This window comes from Balaenoptera physalus (assembly GCF_965194825.1).
Source record: "Balaenoptera physalus genome assembly, chromosome: 8".
In the NCBI taxonomy this organism is placed as follows: domain Eukaryota; kingdom Metazoa; phylum Chordata; class Mammalia; order Artiodactyla; family Balaenopteridae; genus Balaenoptera; species Balaenoptera physalus.
Window position 1 is genome coordinate 105,916,577 of NC_138887.1, and position 14,169 is coordinate 105,930,745.

The 14,169-nt window shown below is 40.6% G+C and overlaps 1 protein-coding gene across 12 annotated transcripts in view; it reads left to right on the forward strand.

Annotated features, from left to right (window-relative positions):
* The window catches only part of CALD1 (caldesmon 1), a 182,429-nt gene that overhangs the window by 67,459 nt on the left and 100,801 nt on the right, over window positions 1–14,169 (forward strand). For 7 of the 12 annotated variants that reach the window (XM_082472950.1, XM_082472948.1, XM_082472953.1 and 4 more), the window contains exon 2: window positions 653–744. The exons of the other annotated variants lie outside the window; for them this stretch is intronic. The gene's annotated coding sequence lies outside the window, so the exon portion shown is untranslated. The remainder of the gene's footprint in view (window positions 1–652; window positions 745–14,169) is intronic. 12 annotated transcript variants of the gene reach the window in all.

Genomic DNA, 14,169 nt, shown 5'->3' on the forward strand with positions numbered 1-14,169 from the left:
TAAAACCCAAGAGTTGCATTTTCCATATTCATACCCATTAGCATCCCTTGTTACATCGTGTTGGGGCAGGTTTAGGGGTGTGATGGTGATTTACTGTCCCAGGAAATTATTTCTTTGGCCCTTCTTATATTTAATATTTATTGCTGTGTTTCAAGTGCAAGAGAGTTAACTCTAGATTATCTACCAGTACTTTTCTATAATTATTTGTAATCCTCCAGAGCCTCCTCTTCTACCTGTTAGCCAAGTCCCTGACCATCAACAGCAGAAAACTTTGGACAAAGGTTCCAAAAAGACTTTGAGAGTCTGAGGCTTAGAAGGTTTTGAGCATGAGCTTAGAGAAGGCAGTGTCTCTGACTATGTTCTAAAGCCTGTTGTCTTTGATCGTTGGCGTTGGTAGTACTCCCCGCTTTGTACTAACTATACCACCTTCTCCCCTCCATTATTTAGAAGAATTCAGGAATTGACTCTGTAATAATTGTATTTGTTTTCTTTAAAATGCAAATGCACAATATCTATTTATATCTGTGCTTTATTTCCCCTTTACGGTCCTAACCAACAGCAGTACCTGAGGAAGAAATTGTATTTTAAAATATGTAGTTCCACGTTAACTAAAATTTATTCCACTTATGTTTCCATCCTCCTTTTATACCAGGTATCATTAAAAAGTTTCAAGATCATCCAATCGAATTCATAGGGATTGGTGATCAACCAGAGGTTCACAAGTGGACATCTGATTGCTTAGCTGTGAGTAGAGTTTATGTGATTTTACTGGGGAGGGGCTCTGATCTTAGCAGTTACATAGCCTCTCTGCCTGATTTTCTAAATTCTTGCACCTAAAGATGCATTGTGCGAAACCAAGCTTTCTGCTGTGCTCCTCATAGTTTACTTACCAAGTAATCTAACAAGTTTGGAAGGAATTGTTCTCCTGCTTTGTAATCTGATTTTTTGCTTTATTTTAAATTTTTTCCTGCATATATAATATCTTAAGCAAAACTGTCCCCAGTCAGTAGTGAAGTTCTCACTTCCCAAGAAGACTGTTGCTGACTTGAGGGAATAGAGAGATGATGAGTCAGTCTTCAGGGTGAAGAAGCTCACCTTTGAACAGACACCGATGATTTCAGGAGGAAATACCCCTCAATCTCAGCAAATCCTCCTCACCTGGGAGAACTTCCACCAGCAGAAGGTCTACCTGGGGAACAGAAAGAGGGGATTTCAGAAGGTAGATGGAGAAGCTAAAGGAAACTTCACTCATTTTCAATTTTTCCGAGGTTGGCTTTAGTAGGGAGAAAAGTTTTGCTATGGCTGCCATAGCAAAATACCACAGACTGGGTACATAGCAGATTTATTTCCTCACAGTTCTGGAGGCTGGAAATTCAAGATCAAGGTGTCAGCAGGTTTGGTTTCTTCTAAAGCCTCTCTTCTTGGTTATCTTTTCCTGTGTCTTCACATGGCCATCCCACTGCCAGCACACATGTTTGGTGTCTCTCTCTCTCTCTCTCCAACATTTCCTCTTCTTAGAAGGGCAACAGTCATATCAGACTAAGACCTACCCTAATGACTTCATCTTAACTTAATCACCTCTTTAATGATCTGATCTCCAAATTTAGTTATATTCTAAGGTACTAGGGGTTAGGACTTCAACATATGCATTTGGGGGGAACACAATTCAGTCCATAATACCCCATCATCTTTTTTTCTCAGTATGCTGATTTTTAGGTTGCTGCATATGGACTGTTCTCTGATTCTCCTCTCCTGAACTCCCTTAGCATTTATATCACTCTTAGAATATTTGGTTTTCCTACAGTGTGTTGTAGTCCTTTGTACACATCTCTCATTTCCCTATTACATTATATAATTTTTGAAGTTGAAGAGTGTGCCTTTTACATCTTTGGCAGCACTAGAGGAGGTTTTGTAAATGGTAAGCATTTAATAGTACTTATTAAATGACTGAATGAAGACATGAATGGATAGATGAGAAGATGCAGTCTCTGAATCTATAATTTATTTGCTTTAAGACTACCTCCAAATGATGATTATTAGTGGTGCGTTCTCCTCACTTGCTGCCTGCCCCCCGGCCCCCCAGAGGTGGAAATAAGTCAAAGCTGGAGAGAGGGACTGAAAGAAAGATACGATTAACTGATGGCAGGAGACTTACCTCGCTCCTCAAAGAGTTAGGAGACAGTAAATAGCATGAACCTGCTCCAGATACAGTCACTCTTCTGTGAGAACACTGTTTGGGGAGCCCAGAGGGAAGGACAATGAGTTTCGATTGGGACTTGCTAATTTAAGGGCCTGTGGGACAGCCAAGGGTGTGTGTCTAGAAAACAAGGGATATGCAAGTCTGAAGCCCAGGTGAGAACTAGAGATAGAGATTTTCACAGTCATAACCTATACATAGGAATTAAAACCATGAGAGTGGATGACGCCACCCAGAAAGATTGTGGAGGGAGAGGAGCAGTGGTGTAAAAATGCCACCAGAAATTGCGTGTAGAAAGTTTTCCTGCTAAATAACAGGAGAGGGACCCTCCCAAGAGGAAGAAATCTAAATGCTACTTCTAATGAGGGTTTGTAAGAACATGTGTATTAGCTAATGTGGATATCTATCTATTTCTCTCTCCACTTATTCCTTTGGTCCTATTTTATTCCTTCTTCTGTCCTCTCCTTTAGGGGCTATGCCCCAAACCATTCCTGTGGGGCTTGCCCTACCCAGCTTTGCTCCCCTCTAGCTAACTCCACGCATGAGCATGTGTTTGACTCCCCAGCTGCATGCCCAGGGATGTCATACATCAACACTTTCCTTTAGGACCATTTTCTTCATCACAATCAGAGCTGATCAGACTGCACAGTGGGGGAACCCCAGGATTAGACTCCTTAATGTCCAAAGAGACAGAAGGCGGGTCCTTTTTAGGGTCAGGAGGCTGGGACTCCGTTGCCATGGAACATCATCTTGTCCAGACAGTCAGTAAAGGACTTAGTCGGGGGGAGAGTACCTCCTTTGCACTGAACCCCCTCCTTAGTCCATTGTTCCCTGCTGGTCACCCCATACCTCCTGTGCCCTCAAGAAGGCATTGGTGGTATTTTTGTGTTTCATGCCCAGGCCAGAATGGGGGCTAATGAGGCATGGAGAAGCCAGTCCATGAGTTGTGGTGGCCATAACAAGCTTCTCCTCTCTGGGCCCCACTATCAAATGTCATTTCTAATCGGGCCATGTTTACCCCAGCACTGAATTTCCCAATTTTTTCCTGCTCAGTGTGATGCAAACAAAAGGGGGAAAGCTATTCATTCACTTCTCTTTTATTTTCTAAAGTGTCATTTCTTTTCCTTGCTTTTTTTTCTTTCTCCATTGGTTCTCTTTCTTTAGCAGAAACCTTTGATCTTTCTTTGGATTGTCTGATTATTAGCGGAAGAGGCTATCAGAGGTCTGTAAGTTTCCTCCTCCTCTGCATACTCCCTTCCATTTCTTAAAAATGAACTGTGAGATATCAGATTTTTTCAAGTACCCCCCACTTCCATACTTTCCTCTTGATATTCTTCAAGTTGCCAGGAAAAAGATGCCATTCTTCGCTCAGTTACCTAAAATGCCAATGACACCCGTGTCAGTGATTTTTACATAAATTGCTATTTGTATAAAATGAGAAAGGAGAAATTCTGAAGTCAAGAGAAAACAGCGCTGCAATCCATGAATGGCCTAGTGGGGTGTTCCAAATGAATGGTGGCCAGTGGCCAGCAGAGGTGCCTCCCGACTGTGTTTCATTAATTTCAGTCAGCCATAGAATTTGGAGAGAAAGATAATTTTCCTATGAGCATGTAAAATAAGTGCTTTGAGTTGTATGCACCTAGCAGGCTTTGCCCTGTTTTAGAACAGCATAAATGGGTGTTTTTATAACCACTGTGGGCCAATATTTTTGGAGTCAGTGGAAGCTCCAGATGGAATGGAAAGAGAAGGGTTTTTCCCTTCCTCTTTTCTTGAGTTTTGCAGAACAAGCCTCCCTGGACACCCTTGACAAAGTGTTCAGTCTCCTGTTTAGTTTAATGTGCCCATACTTGTTACAGCAGGATCTGAAGGGGTCTTTCTTACACTAATAGTCTTTTCTACAGATTTCTGGTAGTGACTGTAGAATGAGGCTCATATGTGAAAAGATCTTGAATCCACCTTATCTCACCCTGAGAAGACTGCTCTCAGGTCCTTGTCATGGGGTATAAAGAGGAAAATACACCGTGAGCCCAAGTTTGGTTAGGAATTGAGGGGACACAAGGAACATGGATTCTCATGGTCTTCCCAATTCTGGAAACTTTCACGATAAGGAAGGTAAGAGGACATTCCAGCATCACCATGTGCAGATTTTGTAATTTTGGCCAAGTGATGGTGTTTCCTTGGCCAGGGAATTGCACCTGGCCTTAAGAGGTACCTCCATGGAGAACACCTTCCTGCCTAGTACAGCTATTGATGGAAAGAGGTTGTGTCAGGGTGGGCAAGCCAAAATCAGGGCACAGATAGCAGGGAGAAAAACAAACAATGGTGCCAGGAGTTCTTGTCTAGAACTCCTTTCCAGACTTTTATTCCAAAAAGCATGAGTGAGTATGCAGTAAAGAGAAAAAAAATGATCCTGCTATTTAGCATTCAAACAAAACTATCAGAAGTCTGAGGTTCTAACTGTGACAGGATTTGTACAGTTCAAGGACACAGACTCAGCTGCTTCCAAACTTTGCTTTGGGATGTTCAACAAAACAAAGTTGTAAACATCTTGCACTAGTCCACGCAACAGTCCTCCAATAGGATTTAAAGGCTCAATCTGGGGGGAAAAGACTGAGACATTTTCCTTCCTACTATTCTCTGTGTCCCAAGTCCAACTTAATGCCAAATTAAATCTAGATTTTTTAAAATCGACTTTTACTGGAGGAAAAGGCAGAGCTGCATTCCCTGAAACAGATATTTTAAGGCCAAACTTATTATTTGGGGGATTTTCTCCTTCTTTTTGCTAATTCAAAACAAAATGTCTATCATTCACGCTAACACCAGCCTTTAAGAGCTGGAGACAAATGGAGTCTGAATATTCACGCCAGCATGGTACAAATGAGCTGTGATTTCAGGCTGCTGGCTGTTTCTCTGACAGGGGAAAAGAGAGGTTGACTAGTTTAATATCTTTGCTGAAAACACTTTGTTAAAGAGGGATGGAGACGGCCAACATTAATATCAAGTCCTGTTATTTAATGACCAAGAATGACATACTGTGGAATGGGGCATCCTGAGTTTGGGGAAAAGTGTGTTTATCATATCCAGAGGATGCAGAGAGGGAGTGAATACAAACATATGGTGGGCCTGAAGGAAGGAGCTCTTCTAATAGCATTTTCTCCAAGTTCTTCAAAGAATTCCTCCAATAAGTATATTATACCCATGATTGTGAATCTGATTCCATCACAGACTCACAAGATTTATAAACATAAAGACATTTGTTATAATGAGAGACTCTGGGGACATATCTACTGCCTCCCCCAGATTGCTGGCTAATGGTTTAGAAGTAAAACGTGCAGTTGTAAGTTGGGGTTGATGAGGGAGGCTTGTGACCACTTTAGCACCATCTGTCCTTTCTCTTGTTCCTCAAACATACATATTCAGTCACTCATTAATTTATTCACTCTACAGCTATATGTTGAATTGGAACTTCTCCATCCAGGGCTGTATTAGATATGGGCTGCATTAACAATTCTGGTGTTCCTCCATTCCTTCCTATAAAATGGACTCTTTTTTTTTTTTTTTTATTCAATGCAATGAAAATTTAGTGACTCCAATAATATATTCATTGACGTAAATTGTGATTTCTGATACTTTATTTTTCATTGTCCTCATCTTGACAAAGAGTCATAATATTTTTAATTTCTCTGCCCTCTCATCCACCTATCATTCTAATTATGTGGTTTATAGGCAAAACACTGTGGTGCACTGGCTATATCTGTAATTCTACTTTTCTGAAAATCTCTTTGAAGAATGATGCTTAATCGCTCCCCTCCTTATTTGTTTCCTAAATTCTGGTTTTCATGAAAAATTTTTTAGGGGGTGATCATAACTGTAGTATCAAAATAATTGAAAATTAAGAGCAAAGTAAGGGTTTGTGGCATTTTTATTGGAATGCTCATAAGAATCAAAGGTGAGAGACCCAAGGAGATTCACCATGAAACCAGTGGCCCTTAAGCCGCAGGGCCCCTCACTTGAACAGACCTCTGCCACACCCCTGCCTGATTTTTCACATTTAACGTTGTATTCTCTTTCTTAAAGGCCTCCCAAGTAATTTTCAGGTCCTACAATATCTGAGTCTGCCCTAAGATTGACACAAACATATAATCTTAGATGATTTTGCTTCCTGTCTAAAACTAATTAAATGAAAAAACAAAGAAATAGTCAAAGTGTGAAGTGATGTAATTTATTTTTTTAAGGTTTTAGGACAAATTCAGCTTATTTTCTAAAGTGAACCTCACTTAAATGAAATAATAAATCAGTTTGCCAAAGCCCAAATGAACATAAACAGGAGATTGATTTTTATTTCACGAATAAACATCAAATATGGACTCACCCTAACATCAAGCAAGCCAAATCCTCCTGACAGGAAACAGCTTCTAGTCAGGGGCATTTGTAGAGGAGCATAGATCCTTCAGGCAATCACATGATCATTTCATCATCGAGGTTCTCGCCATAAGCTACCTCGTAAATATTATGCATTTACAGGTCTTGTGAGACGTAGCATAGTGCTGTGATTAAAAGCACAGACTCTAGGGCTAGGCTGCCTGGATGTAAATCCTAGCTCCACTATTTGCTAGCTCTGTGACCTTGGGCAAATGACACACCTGCTCTGGGCCTTAGTCTTTCTGTCTGTAAAATGGAGACAATAAGGATTGTTATAAAGATTTAAACTGATATTTATAAAGTTCTGAGAACTGTGCTGGGTACATAGTGCGTGCTGTATAACTGTTGGCTAACTAAATAAGCTCCATCTAGAGTGTACGCTAACATGAATTCACTTGTAAGTTTATTCTTGTAACTCCTCACAGTGCCTAGCCTGACACATGATAGCCATTAAGGAAGGACTGTATAAATCAGGGGTCACAAACCAGCAACCTGAGGCCCACACTGACCTGCAAATGTGCTTCCTTTGCCCAACGTGGTTTTCTTAAAATTTTGAATTTGAATTCTTTTAGGGATGCATGCATTCTCCATTTCTCCATAGGCCACCACTCCCCAAGTTTGCCATCCCTGGTGTAAATGAGTGAACACATAATACATGAGCACTCCTGCAGTTAGCGGCAGCTTTATGGCTCATTGGAGCAGGCAGATGGAACCAGTGAGCCATTTCCACTCCCTGAGGCCCTACCTGATCAGTCTACCCATTCCCATTTATATACTAGATGTCGCAGAACAGAAACAGAAAATAGGATAATTTGAATAAGTGCCTTCATGAAGCAGAGATGTGCACTGCCTAATACCGCAAGATCATTTTCATCACGGACGGAGTTAACAAAGGCAAGGTCAGCCATGGCCAGCTAGGTTATGCTGGGGTCAGGGCCAACTCAAAATTTCAGTGACTTAAACAACAAAGATTAGTCACTCATGCTTTGTCTGTCACCCTGGATAGGCTGGGGTCTCTGGTCCACATCATTGCCGTCCTTACTTGGGGACCCCGGCTGAGAGCTACTATCTGGAAATATTGCTGGCTACCGTGGTAGAGAGAAAAAAAACTCTGAAGGGTCTAATATCAACAATTAAATGGTCTGCCCCAGAAGTGACATGACACTTCTGCTCACAACTCATTGGCCAGAACTAGTCACTTGGCCCCAGCTGACCACAAGGAGGCCAAAAGTACAGTTCTATAAGGTGCCGAGAAGGGGTAAAACAGGAACACAGGGCAAACAGCACTAATGGCCAGAGCTGTGGAATTTTTGGAGCTTGGATTTTTCGGCCAGAAGCTTTTCAATAAGTTCAACTCAGCAACTACTCCCATGCATCTATAAAGGCAGAGCAAAACACCCAGCACTGTGAGGGGATATCAAAGGAGACGGCAGGCCCTGACATTAAGCAGCTTCACACTTGCTCAAGAGAAAGAGAGGTTATAAAACATTTGAATAACAAAGTCATATAGTATTGACCATCAAAAAGAACAGGGCTAACAATGCTGCAGAAGTTGAAAGCGAGGATGATTCTGGAATAAAGATACGACTGAGCTACACTCTAGAAAAATATATGGGATTTGCAGAAGGAGTGGAGGGCACTTCAGGTTACAGGAGAGAGGAAACAGGGACAGAGGCCCAGAGGCAGAAATACCAGCTGGATTGTAGCAGAACTAAGGAGTTGGCCTGGCTGTGAGTTGTGTTTGCATGTGAGTGTGAGTCAGGAGAGGTGTTGGGTACAGTGGAGCCATTCCACGGAGGGCCTCCGAGGTCGACAGGAAAACAGGATGGTGGCGTGTGGGGGAAGATCATCCCTCCTCACTAACCCCCTTCGTAACCTAGGCACCTAAACCTTCCAGGCATCAGTTTATTCCCCAAACCAAGAGTCATGGATGCCCAACCTTCCCAGATCCCCAGGGCAGTCATTGAATGGAGACAGTAGTAAACCTTGGGTCGCTCCTGTTTCCAGTTTCAGGCATATTTGATCACTCATCCTGCTAACAAAGAATATTCAAGTTCAAGTGAAACAACCTCTCATTGCTGGGGTCAGTTCAGCCCTTTTGCTATGGAACATCTGTTTTTGAAATTCGGCTGAGACCCTGACTTAAATCTGATTAACTTAAAAAGCAGCAAGAGAACATCTTGTTTTCATGAATGTCCAGGGGCTGTGTGTCAACAAATTAAAGGTCTGTTTGTGGTATTCAAAGTAGAAAAGCTGGTTGTGAGATATTCTGCCACTGGAGTAAATTTATTACGGGCTGTTCATTTCTTGGAATCATGAAGCAAAATTTGAAGAAACAAAGTGGACCAGCTACATTTAAATCAACAAATTTCTGCTTGATGGCAGGTGAGAAACATGCTTTTGTTGTCAGAAGGTCACTGAGCTGGATGATTTCTAGAAAGATGCCCTCCACTTTAGCCGTGTGAAGTTAATATCTTAAGTGGATTCCCTGTGTCTATATCAATTCCAGCAGACAGTATCTCATAGGTCATTATTTGTACATTACTTACACAGGATCTGAGGTTGGAGAGAAAGGGTGAGAATAGTTCACCATCCCTCAAACCTGACTAGCTACTTTACTCTTCATTCCCTTCTTTAGGACAGAAAAGTAGAGAAGAGTTCGATTTATCAGGACCTAGAAGAGCATGTGCCTGGCACATAATAGATGTTGATATATATTTAATAAATACAAACTCCAGTCTTATACATTTATGTTCCCTTTATGAATGAATGTCTGTAGTGTATTAATATCATTCTTGTTTGAAAAAGCTATTACTGCTTATATCGTATTTTAACCCAAAGAAAACCATTAGTCACTCCTGTAGTTCTCTCATAGCAGCTTGTATTTTTCGTTCCTAACCCTTGTCGCAGTTTGTATTTTATTTATTTATTGCCTGTCTCCACCATCAGACTATAAGCATGGTGAGGGCAGGGTAGTTGCATTCACAACTTATTTGCCACACCCAGTAAGGTAGCAAATGGTACTTCATAAATATTTGTTGAATGTTTTTATTGAAGTTATCATTGTGATGATGGTTGTAGAGCCTTTACCACTCTTGAATATATATGAATTTAAACACAGTGAAGAAGACATTAGGGCTTAAAATGCAGTTGAATGTGGAGAGGCTTTTTGTGTGATGACACACTCCCATTCATTTGGCCATACACTCTCTCTTTTTTTTTTTTTTAACATCTTTATGGGAGTATAATTGCTTTACAATGGTGTGTAAATTTCTGCTGTATAACAAAGTGAATCAGCTATACATATACATATATCTCCTCCCTCTTGCGTCTCCCTCCCACCCTCCCTGTCCCACCCCTCTAGGTGGTCACAAAGCACCGAGCTGATCTCCCTGTGCTATGCGGCTGCTTCCCACTAGCTATCTATTTTACATTTGGTAGTGTATATAGGTCCATGACACTCTCTCACTTTGTCACAGCTTACCCTTCCCCCTCCCCATGTCCTCAAGTCCATTCTCTAGTAGGTCTGCGTCTTTATTCCCGTCCCACCCCTAGGTTCTTCATGACCATTTTTTTTTTTTTAACATTCCATGTATATGTGTTAGCATACAATATTTGTTTTTCTCTTTCTGACTTACTTCACTCTGTATGACAGACTCTAGGTCCCATACACTCTCTTGAAGGTCATGGTGGGATGGGTTGGTCTAACCATCTCTATGTTCTCAAGTGAAAGTTGTCAGCCCACATCTGCCATGTAGCTGGCCAAGATTAATGTCAAAGCACATGGCAATAGTTTAGGATTTTTTTTTTCTCTCAAATAGTTAACTCATTCCTGGTAGAATTAAACCTATGACATTAGCCTTATTAGTAATAAATTTTGATCCAGCAAGCTACGTGATAGAGGCAGTACAAGGATCTACAGTCAGAAAGATGTTTTAGGTGTCTGATGGGCATATAACTTAATGTGCTTGTCTGGTGGTCACTGTTGACCTTCCTGATGGTCAAGCAAAATACCAACACTTTAGCTTGAGTGGGAACAAAGTGGATTCACTTGCTCTATTTAACTTTGGCTGCCTGTGTAGACAGCGTTGAAATGGGACTGACTTGTTGGTTCTAAAGAATCTCAAGAGAAATGCTCATTCATTTACAAGAGGTGCAATTCCACATTACTTTCTTGCTTTGTATACTTGAAAACATTCCCAAAGAAACAAAGTTGGATGCAGAAAAAATAATGGGAGAAAAGAAAAATAATACTCTGAATTCTGAACAATTCTACTTTAATAGGTTGATCTGTCTGCCAGCTGGCCTCAGTGTTGACTACTTGTAATATATACTTTTGGTAGGCCGCAAGTAGTTCTTGGAACTGTTTATATTAGATTGCAGAAACTTAATTATTCTAAAATTGGCAGGACTCGCTTCGGTTACTTAATACAAAGTTGCTTAGTCATCTTTATACATGGTGTGGACAGCATTGTTTAAGTGTGAAAAATTGGGAAATGCAAATGTGCTCCAAAGAGATTACAGGTCAGGTAGAAAAATAAGATGGTATAGTTGTTTCAAGATGCTTGGCAGGTGGTTGCCACATGTTTTAATTTGACAAGTTAGGTGACTGTTGAGTTGAAGTCCTTGATTACAAGTATTTTTCCATTTTCTTTGTGGATTCTGTCAGAAGTAAAAAGCTGCTGCTGCTGCTTGTTAGATCATATTCTAATCCTACATTTTGCAAAGTACATGTTTCCCAGCAAGAGTGTGAGGAACTCTAGAATCAACCACTGGAATAGCTTTTCTGTTTTCAGAAACAAAGATGTCATTTCAAGCCGGTCATCACAAAGATCCTTCTTTTGAATCTTTTGATTTGAACACTTTTCTTACTGTACTTTAACTACTGCCTTCCAAGTGCAATACAGATTTATAGAGCTTCAGCAAGGAAAGAGGCAGGCAAAATGAGTTTCTTCCATGTATTTTAGAGTCTGAAGTGGCGCCAGAGGTCTCCAGTTTTTCCAGGAATGCCCATGTCAACCTCACACTCTTCCTGTGACCTGGGCAGGGGCTCCTGAGAGAGATGGTGAGAAAAGATAAAGGTCCTGTAGCCAATGGGTAGTGACACCAGGCCTGGGAGGGTAGGTTCCCAAGAAAACATCCAGAACAGTGCCTTATGTTTCTAATTACTGAGCATGGTTACAAAGTAAAATCAGGCAACACTTTTTTAGACTGATGGAAGCATTTAAATCAGCTCTGAATGTCAGTGTTTTCTAATTATGATGGAGGAGTGGCAAGGCATCTCCAAAGGCCTTGGAAATTTGGGGTGTTTCAGTTCAACCCTAATTCTCTTCTTTTCTTATTCAACATATGTCTTCTTTGTCCTTCTTTTTCTTTGAAGGTCCCAGAACAGACTGATTCCCTCAGTTACAAATGTCTAATACCCCTCTTTCCTGAAAACAGAATGTCTTTCTAAGACAAGTTTCTTTTCCACTAGAAGAAAACAACTACAACTACAAATCACAATATAAGATAGAGCTTCCTAGTGAACCACCATCCCCAAGGTTACTAAGAGCTCAACTGGAGGCATGGCCTTTTGATCATGTCTTAGCCAAGTTCATCTGTTTACCAGTGAAATCCAAAAATAAGCAATGCCCCGGAATCCATTTTAATTCAGGTGTGAACTTAGTGCTGACTGTAAGAAAAAATAGTTAAGAACTTTGAGGGATCACAAAAATGAGTAATAACCTCAAGGAGATTATAATCTTCTAGGGAAGACAGATATATACTTAGTAATTAAAATACCAGCTCTAATAATATAGGTATCAGTACAAACTCTTACCAGTGAGTACAAGGTTCAGAGATCCTGTAGTCTCATGCTAGTCTTAAGCAGGCCTGCACTATGAGCCATTTCTTACTTGAAGGAAAGTCCAGAAATTCCCAAACTAACAAATGGGTGAAACTACCATGTAAATGATTCATGTGAAAGGAAGGAGGAAGCAGTCTAGGCACTTTTCAATTTATTATTTAACTTCTTTGCAGATTTACATGTTTAAATTGTGTATCTATTATGTCCAAAGACATAATGGATAATGTCCCTTGGTTTGGTTTCAAAGCTTTTCATCTTAGATTATAAACTCCCAGAAGATAGTCTCTAACTCGCTTCCTAATTCCAGAACACAATAAATGCATTTGATGATCATGATGAATAGATGTTTCATAATTTACTAGGGAATAAATAGTCCCTGATCGTAATAGCATGTCCTCCATGTGCAAAAATGTTGCCAGTAACAAAGTACCTCTAAGACATACCTTTGAATTGTTCCGAGCAGTGTAAATGGATTTGCGTCCTGCCATCTAAACTCTGTCACCTTGCTAATGTCTTATATTAGCAGGCTATCTGGCTAAGGCTCTGGATCTTCTTGTTGATCACTAAATTGGAAATATTAGATGAAAAACCAATCACAAAGAGCAGACTCATGGGTTGCTGATATTTTTATAGCCGAGTAGACCAGAAAGGCCAGAGAGCCATGCACAAGTAAAACTACTGTTATGTAAAATATAATGACCTCTGTACCATGTCTATAACTGGTAAAGACCTCTGATCTTTTGTTCCAAATAAGCCACTCTTAGGGCTTGTTATGCAATTCGAAGTGGGATCTCTCTTCAGACAGTATCTCAGCTTCTTTTGCATTCACTGAGCATTCATTTCACTTTCTCAGTTGCAAGTGTGCTCAGAACAGCAAGATTGCAGACCCAAAAGACCCTCCATAGGAGAACAAAGAAGTTACTAATGAGAGGATTAAAAGAGCACATCCATGCTTTGCAAGGCTGACCCGTACCATACCCCTCATTGTATTCCATCTTCTCTAGGAGATTGTAAGGTCTTTGAAGACAGACACCATGTCTTACACATCTTCATGTCTCTGAACTTCATAACATTACTTTCCATGGTAAAGTCATTTTGTATTAGGAGTTGGAAGGCTTCACAGGGGGGCTGTCCAATAGAGCTTTCTGTGATGACAAAAATGTTCTCTGCATGGTCTTACATGGAAGCCACTAGACACATGTGGCCACAGAGCACTTGCAATGGGGCTGGTGAAGCGGAGGCACTGAATTTCTAATTTAATTTTAATTAATTTAAATTTAAACTGCCTCATGTGACAACTGACAACCATATTGGGCAGCACAGCCTGAGAATCTCAAAAAATATCTTTTCACTACAGCCCTAAACAGATGGCTATTTCACCTCCACCTGACTATTTCCAGTAATAGGGGTTCACATTTTCTCAGTAGCCCTACCTATTGTCGAATAGTTCCATTGGGGTCAGGATCCCACCCTGATGTGACATCAGAATTAACCTCTGTTATCAGGCATGCATTTAGAAAGCACATTTATGCATTCTTTAAGCATAACTATGCATTTATTTTCTTACCTGGGTGTAAGAAATTTCTTACAGATTGGTGTAGAATTTCTGTCTGTGGTAGGATTCGCTCCCACGCCTTTTGATCCTTTTTCTCTTCCTTAGGAACCAAGAGAGCAGCAGTGACCACATGCCTTTTCTGATTTG